Raw genomic sequence first — 7,555 nt, 5'->3', positions numbered from 1 at the left:
TGTAGAGTTCGGCACATTCTCTTCATTAAGTGCAGCTGTTGTGTCTTGCTGTGCAGTGCATTAGGAGTCAGGGCCATAATAATTGCCATATTTGTCCTCCTTCTGTCATATGTCAGGATCGGTTACAAAGTTATATCTGCCAGTCTTTTCTCCGAGCTGAGAATGAGAAAAATATTACTTGTGATCTATAGCAAGCGAAGGCCGTTAAACAAGATTATAGACTGATTGCTTGATTTAGTACTTCAGGTGTCACCAGGATCCGCCAGGCTGTTCTCTGTGAGGCTTTTCCATCATCCAGGTTTTTTTTTTCTTGTTTTCTATCTGTTAATAACTTTATAAAGCCATAACCTGAACTCTTGTAGCTTCAATGGAAGAATAACATCTTCACATAGTGGGTTAATCTTTTTAGAGCGTGTTCTGTAAATTCTTCCAACTCACATGGTACATAAGATAATATTTACACAGTTTTTCCTGTGTTCGCTTTTTATAGTGGGTTTACCCCAATTCTGGCTGGGTTTCTATTAAAGAAGCAGCTCTAGCTTCTTAATGGTACAGTATTGTTAAGGTCTCATCTCTAGTTGCAATGTTTCAGAGAAACATATTTGCATTATATTGGGTCCAGGGACACGTTTTGTCTGATATTGTATACTGTACATCCAAATCAATGGCAAACATAGGTACAGTATTGGCTTAAAGACTTCAGTAGTGGCCATACATTATAAGGCCATGTTCACATGGTGTATGAGACCAGCCGTTCCGTGACCCGGCTGGGTCACAGAATGACCGGTCTCTGAAAAGATCACCCTGGCCGGTACTGCAGTACCGTCCGGAAGATCTTTATGGCCGCAGAGTTCTGATGCGGGCGCAACCGCGTGTGTCCGCATCAGAACTGCCCACAGCACACTATGGAGCGAGCAGCCAGAGCCGCTCGCTCCACAGTGAGCACTGACATGGTTTTCTACGGCCGCTATTCAATGAATAGCAGCCGCAGAAAACTGACGTGTCAGTTCTTTTTGGTGCCGCTAGGGATCCCGGCCGGAGCGTATACTATGTGTAGACGCTCCAGCCGGGATCCCTTAGACAACAATGCAACGTATATTATTGTAATAATCAAAAAATAATACGAAAATATATGTTGTGTGAACATAGCCTAACCATGTAACAGGAGCTGAATGGTCATCAGTAACTGTGATAGCAGATTTTTTTGTAACCCTGTAGAGCACTTATGTGGAATAGTCAATGCAGCTTTGTCATAGAGGTTCTATTTTTATTAACCCCAGGTGTGTGTGTGTGTGTGTGTGTGTGTGTGTGTGTGTACATACATATACATGACCAGGCCAGTTTTTATTTTTGCATTTTTGTTTTTTGTCTTCTAAAAACCAATGCACTTTTATTGTTTCTCCTGCAGGGCTTTTGAAGCGTAATTTTTTTTGTGCCACAATCTCTAATTTTATTAATATCCTATTTGTGTAGATTGGAATGTTTGACGGGTTTTTATAAAAAAGAAATTTCTGATAAATAACGTGACAAAAAATGTTCAGTCTTTTCATTTACGCCATTCACCACAAGGGAACACTATTGTTATATTTTATTTTATAGATTGTAAGCCCTCGCAGGCAGGGTCCTCTTTCCCGATGTGGCGGTCTGCCATTTAGCTTTATTTAATGTGTCTTTGATCTTGTAGCATTCTGTTCCCCCCCCCCTCCATTGGCTTGTATAGTGCTCTAGAATTAAGGGCGCTTTATAAATAAATAATAATATTTTACTAGATTAGACAATTACACATGCTTTAATATATATGTTTATTTATTTTTATGTGTTTTATTTTTAAAATAGGAAAGAGGGGCAATTTAAACTTTTATTGGGAGGAGGCTATGTCATTTTTTTTAAGTTTTTTTATTTTTATTTTTACATTTTTTAACCCCCCTTAGGGGACTATTACATGCAATCATCAGCCATAGCATAGCATTGATAGGTAAGATCAGCAATAGATTCGGCCTCAGTCAGATTCTATTGTAAGATTGCAATATTGTAAGTATAAGTCCTCCAGCAGTCACACAAACCTATTGGGACCCCTGCAAACACACGGCGGGGGTCATGATCGGGCAGAGACAGGAGTGTGGTCTGTCATTAAGGATCTGGCTGCTATCATCACTCTCTAAGAAGCACGTATATTCCGGGAATTTGTTCCAGGAACGCCATGATACAGGAACTACCTGCTTTTGCAGCAAGGGGTTAATGGCATACTCTGAATTTCTTGGGTCCCAGTGTAAAATGTGTAACAGGGGTTCTCAATGTCTGCCACAGTGCATTTTTGAGCTACACATGGCAGAAATATCCATTGCACTTTCTGCAAGGAATATGCATAGAATAAATGGTATGAACTTATGTGACATACAAACTGAAAAAAAAAAAATACATATGCACAGTAAGGTCATTTCCATTGAAACCAACATGACACATATTGCAATTTATTTATTTTTTTGTTCTGTTGTAAAATGCACACAGAGGACTGACATGTGACCCTGGCCTTCTAAAACATTTGCTTCAGGCTGTTTCCACATTCAGAACTCCTGAGCAGGTGTAGATTTATGCCATCCTTCATCATGATAAATCGGGCATTGGAGGAGGCCATGCCTCCTCCTTGCCTTGCTGCGCCCCCCACCCAACCCACCCATTAGGCGAGTGGGGGTTACAGAAGCATACACCACAGAGATGGCGAGTATCTATGCCTTCTTAGTGTCATGCACCATGGGTGGAAGTTTCATAAATCTCCTATGTTTTCAAGGTGAATGTGTGAACAAATAGAACAGCAAACTCTCTATAGTTATCACCCAGTTACAACAGCATAAAAAGTCTGTAGCGTTCAGAAAAAAAGAATCATTCAGCTAGACACACAATGTCATAACAGATCCTTGTTACCGATCGCAATAAATACTGAGATTTAACCTGACAATTTCCAGCAGCGGAAGCTTGTACACGCACAGTATTTTTATTAATTTTTTTTATTTTTTTTTGCAGCTAGTAAGGAACAGAACTGTACGATTTTTCTACAGTTGTGTCTTTCAATTGCTTAGGACAATTAGTGATGATCCAATTAGCTCCAAGGGGTAAAATATCTCGTCAGTACACTCATGCTGTCTTCATAGGATAATTCTCCGTGATGACTCTGCAATCAAGACACAAAGTGACATAAGATTAGATAATGGGCTTTCTCTACAATTTGCATTTGATCATATATAGGTTTTGTTTTTATTTGTTTGCAACGTCTTGAATTTATCATTATTAACAGTGAGATTATAAGGGGCGGTTTGTGGGTTACCCTTTAAGAACGCTCACAGAATCTAAAAAGTTAAATAGAACATTATTATTTTTCTTCTTTTTTTTTCCACAATGGTGATTTAAATGTTTTATGTAACACCATCTCTTAGGCATCTTCCAATTCTGGCCCCATTGTGTATTTTATAATAAAATATGTTGCATTTATTTTGTCCTCTTTTTATTGAAAAGTGTGCCTGTATTTGTGCTGGACAGCGTCATGGAGGTGAGGCTTATTGGCCTTTGTGTTCTCCGTCCTGCCTTGGTCCATGCTGCCTTGGTGTAACTACACAAGACTTCACACCATAGTAGTGGATTGAGAGACCAGCAGAATTGGACTGTCGCTGTAAAGCACGCCCACTACTGAAGCCTACCTTGTGATGTCCCCAAGTTGTCAGCAGCATGCTATATAGTAATGGACAGTCCTTTCTGCTGTTCTCTCAGTTAATCACTCCATCCTGAATTCTCATATAGTCTATGTTGACCCTGATACAATTCCTCCTGGGGCTTATCTGTCACACAGTACCAACCATTCTATATGCAATTATCGGTCGTCTACACAATGCATACTACCATAGCAAGACTTCATCCAGATCTGGTTGTTCACGCTACCCACCCAAGCTCTTTCGACAAGACACTTTCAGATGCCAGCTCAATGAATTTATGTCCATGACAAAACTCTGGCTTGGCTGTGTGGTACTGTTCTGCCACCTTTGTACCTTTGGGGCCCTGTTTCAAACTTAAGAGTCCTACTACACAGATTCCACTCAGGCACTATTACTTGCGGCAGCCAACCGGTGCACTCTTCGGTAGAAAATCTTGATCCTTATCTTTCAAGTACTTTCTATGTATAGGTTTTCAGCATATTAGTAACACACATTTCTTTTGGATGCTGGCAACTTCTGTAAGCTGTCAACCAGAAAACTATCATTCCCGTAGCCCAGCTACTCCGGGAGGGCATGCCAGGGCCACCCAATTATACTATGGACCACAAGGTGCATAATATGTACAGTACAGTACTCAAAATATACAGTTTATCTGAAAATAAACAATTTCTTAAAGTAGCCTTCACATAAAGAAAAAAAATAATAAAGTTTACTGCCCTTATAAGCAGAATAGCAGCAGTAATGTTTCTGTAGTGGAGATGACTATTACTGTTAACATGTGTTTGCATTTGATTTTTTTTTTTAAAGCTGTCAGCCCTTACGGTATCTTATTCTAAACATAGATAAGTAATTGTAGCGTGCAGTGATCACTTGATATTTAAGGATCTCTGCCTGCACCCACTGAATCAGAGAAATTAACCAAATGCGGCTCAGCCTTCCATGAAGACAGCATCTTATGTGATCTTCCTTCAGCATGAATGTTTCTCAAGGAGAACAGTGTGATGGTGGATGCTGTATGTAGTGTATGATATGGGCTTAGTGTTTATTTTATTAGTATGAAAAATACTTTATATTCATGTAACCATTACCACTTTGTAACCAATGGCAGATACAGAAAACTAGTATTGCTATCAGCGGGAGTTTGAAAAACTTTAAAATAAGTTCAAAAGAAAGTAAGTGTGCGAACCATAGTCCAAGTGGACATCATCAAAGCAAGCAAAAATAACAGCATACTGTATTTATAGGAGCTTAGGTCTTAGATGTATGGAGAGGGCTAGCTGGGATCCTCCCCATATGTTATCTCTATTTATATACAGGGCAGTGGGTCGCAATAGTAGAGGATGGATCACAGGGAAGCACGAATGTTACATGGTGGACCACAAAGAGATGTGTTCCAGCAGTCAAGGCAGGAAGTGATGTGGGTGACTATTAGGGTTAAGAAAACAGTGGAATCACTTGTTTGTTATGATGTCCCCTCTGTAGATTTTACTGCTGCACAATGCGATCAATTTCCTGTTCATCAGCTGATCGCTGGCATTTTTACATGGGCTGAACGAGCGTTTCTAGGAACGCTCATTGACAATAATTGGCTTGTGTAAAAGAGCTTTAAGGCCCACTTACCCAACATAGGCTAATATCAACATTTTGACTCCACATGAGGACTTTGCATAACTAAACAGTAGCATCAAAAGACACACCTTTTAACAACTCGTCTTACCTCATCTTATAGCAAAGTCTTTGCAACGCACACAAAACCCCTCCTGGGTCTATGCTGTTCCCAGCTCTTTCTTTTATTGGCTGATAGCCAAGCAATCCCTTTAATGACCGCAATCACCAAGTTCATATGATGGTATCTTTATTTTCTTCATTGAACAAAATCATTACATGTAAATTACTTTAAAATAATGTATTTCTAGCCTTGGTACATCTAATTCTTTCTACAATACAACAGAAACCACAATGAAAGCCCCAAGGCCAAATTTGATGGGAATAGTTCATCTCTTTATTTATACCATAATATAGTGCACAGTATTTCAATTAGAATTAGAGACTGTGGGCGGGGACATGCAAATTACTACTTTGACTTTTCCATTATGTGATCTCCCAGGTATAACAGCTTTAAATGAAGTATAAAGGTTGTCAGTACATTAGTCATTAATTCAACCCACAGAGAGTCAATTTGACCTTTTGGGCTTTGTTGTTGAAAAGAAAAAGGAAAGGTTCAGATGAAGATTGATATTCTTCACCACGGTAAAGTCTCTAGGCCTTATTAGTAGTCCTAATGAATAGTGTTTTTCTAAGACTATCAATTGTGTCATCTCATTGTGTTGTCGTAAATTGATATTTTAAAAATCATTTTTGAAAATCAGAAAGCTAAGAATATTTCTAGCATGTTCTTATTTTATTTAACATGACAACCAGAAGAGCTGTTTAACGTGTCATATTCCAGTAAGTAATAACATGATTTATTTTTTGCCTGTAAAGCTGCTGGTTTATCTCGATAAATACAGCCTGTTCTGCGCCTGATAAGTAATATTGTATGATTCTTCAGTGCGATTATATGTGGAAAGTAAAATAGGGAGGAGGAGCACTCTGTGTACATTGAAATAACTCCCATAGATTGCCTTTTACTTTGATTTCTATCAGACTTTGCAAGATAATCACGGCCTTGATTTCCCAACACAAAGCAATGTTATGGGCTGGAGATCAGCATGCTCAATAGGGACAATTATGGACTAATAAAGGATAGGGCAACATAGCCAAATAACAGAAAGGTTTGCCATGGAAATAATCTGGCTGGAACTCACTGTCATTTCACATCTAAGTGCCTTAAGTATGGTATTTGTTATATGACGTGTTATTTGTAGTCATATAGAATAGATTGTACTACTAGACAAAAATCCTGATAAAAATTGGCAACTTACTAGAGTTGTAAAAGGGCTTTCCTTCACACAGGGTAAAGATTTAGTTTGTTTCTAATCACCCTGGCCAAGTTACAGTGGCTTACTGGTGCTTCCTCAGTACTAGAGATGAGCAAACTTTTCAAAAGTTCGGTACGTTTGGACTTTCGGATTTTTTCGGAAAGTTCGGTCCTACTGAATTTCGGATTTCTTCGGATTTCATAGCATCTATATGATACGGGGGTAGTGTATTTGGTTGAATATAGGGCTCTACATGTCAGTAACATCATTATATTTTCGATATCTCAAAGTCATTTTTTTTTTCTAGACTTCAATACTCACCATTACAGGGTCTATGCAGGAGCAGCAGTAGTCATTGGAGGCCAGTGGAGGTTCAGCAATAGTCGTTTGAGGCCAGTACAGGAACAGCAGTAGTCAACATGGAGGCCAGACAGGAGCAGCAGTAGCCAACATGGAGGACAGGCAGGAGCAGCAGTAGCCAACATGGAGGCCAGGCAGGAGCAGCAGTAGCCAACATGAAGGACAGGCAGGAGCAGCAGTAGCCAACATGGAGGGCAGGCAGGAGCAGCAGTAGCCAACATGGAGGACAGGCAGGAGCACTTGCACCAGGTATTTTTGTCTCTCAGGATAAGACGGATGTGATATCTATATCATAAAAATCAAAGTCTGTCTGTCTGTCTGTCCTTCTGTCTGTCTGTCTGTCCTCTATAGACTTCCAAACGCCTGAACCGTTTGACCCCAAATTTGGCACACAGATACATTGGGTGCCCGGGAAGGTTATTGCGAAGGTCCCGTCCCCGCCAGATGTACAGGAGGGGAGGGGGAGGGGAAAGAGCGGCGCCCCATAGAGATGAATTGGAAAATCTCCTCACTGCAAACACAGGTGATATAATTAGCTGCAGCAGACACGGCAGTTGGAGCCTTAGCAAC

The 7,555-nt window shown here is 39.9% G+C and overlaps 1 long non-coding RNA gene across 1 annotated transcript in view; it reads right to left on the bottom strand.

Moving 5' to 3' along the window:
- Positions 1-3,007: 3,007 nt before the first annotated feature.
- The window catches only part of LOC138796787 (uncharacterized), a 193,070-nt gene continuing 188,522 nt past the window's right edge, over positions 3,008-7,555 (bottom strand). Inside the window, exon 4 of the long non-coding RNA XR_011363819.1 lies at positions 3,008-3,169. This is a non-coding gene — a long non-coding RNA (uncharacterized lncRNA). The remainder of the gene's footprint in view (positions 3,170-7,555) is intronic.

This window comes from Dendropsophus ebraccatus, chromosome 7 (assembly GCF_027789765.1).
Source record: "Dendropsophus ebraccatus isolate aDenEbr1 chromosome 7, aDenEbr1.pat, whole genome shotgun sequence".
Classification (NCBI taxonomy): domain Eukaryota; kingdom Metazoa; phylum Chordata; class Amphibia; order Anura; family Hylidae; genus Dendropsophus; species Dendropsophus ebraccatus.
Note: the sequence above shows the minus strand (reverse complement) of the source record. Positions and strands in the feature narration are given on the sequence as shown.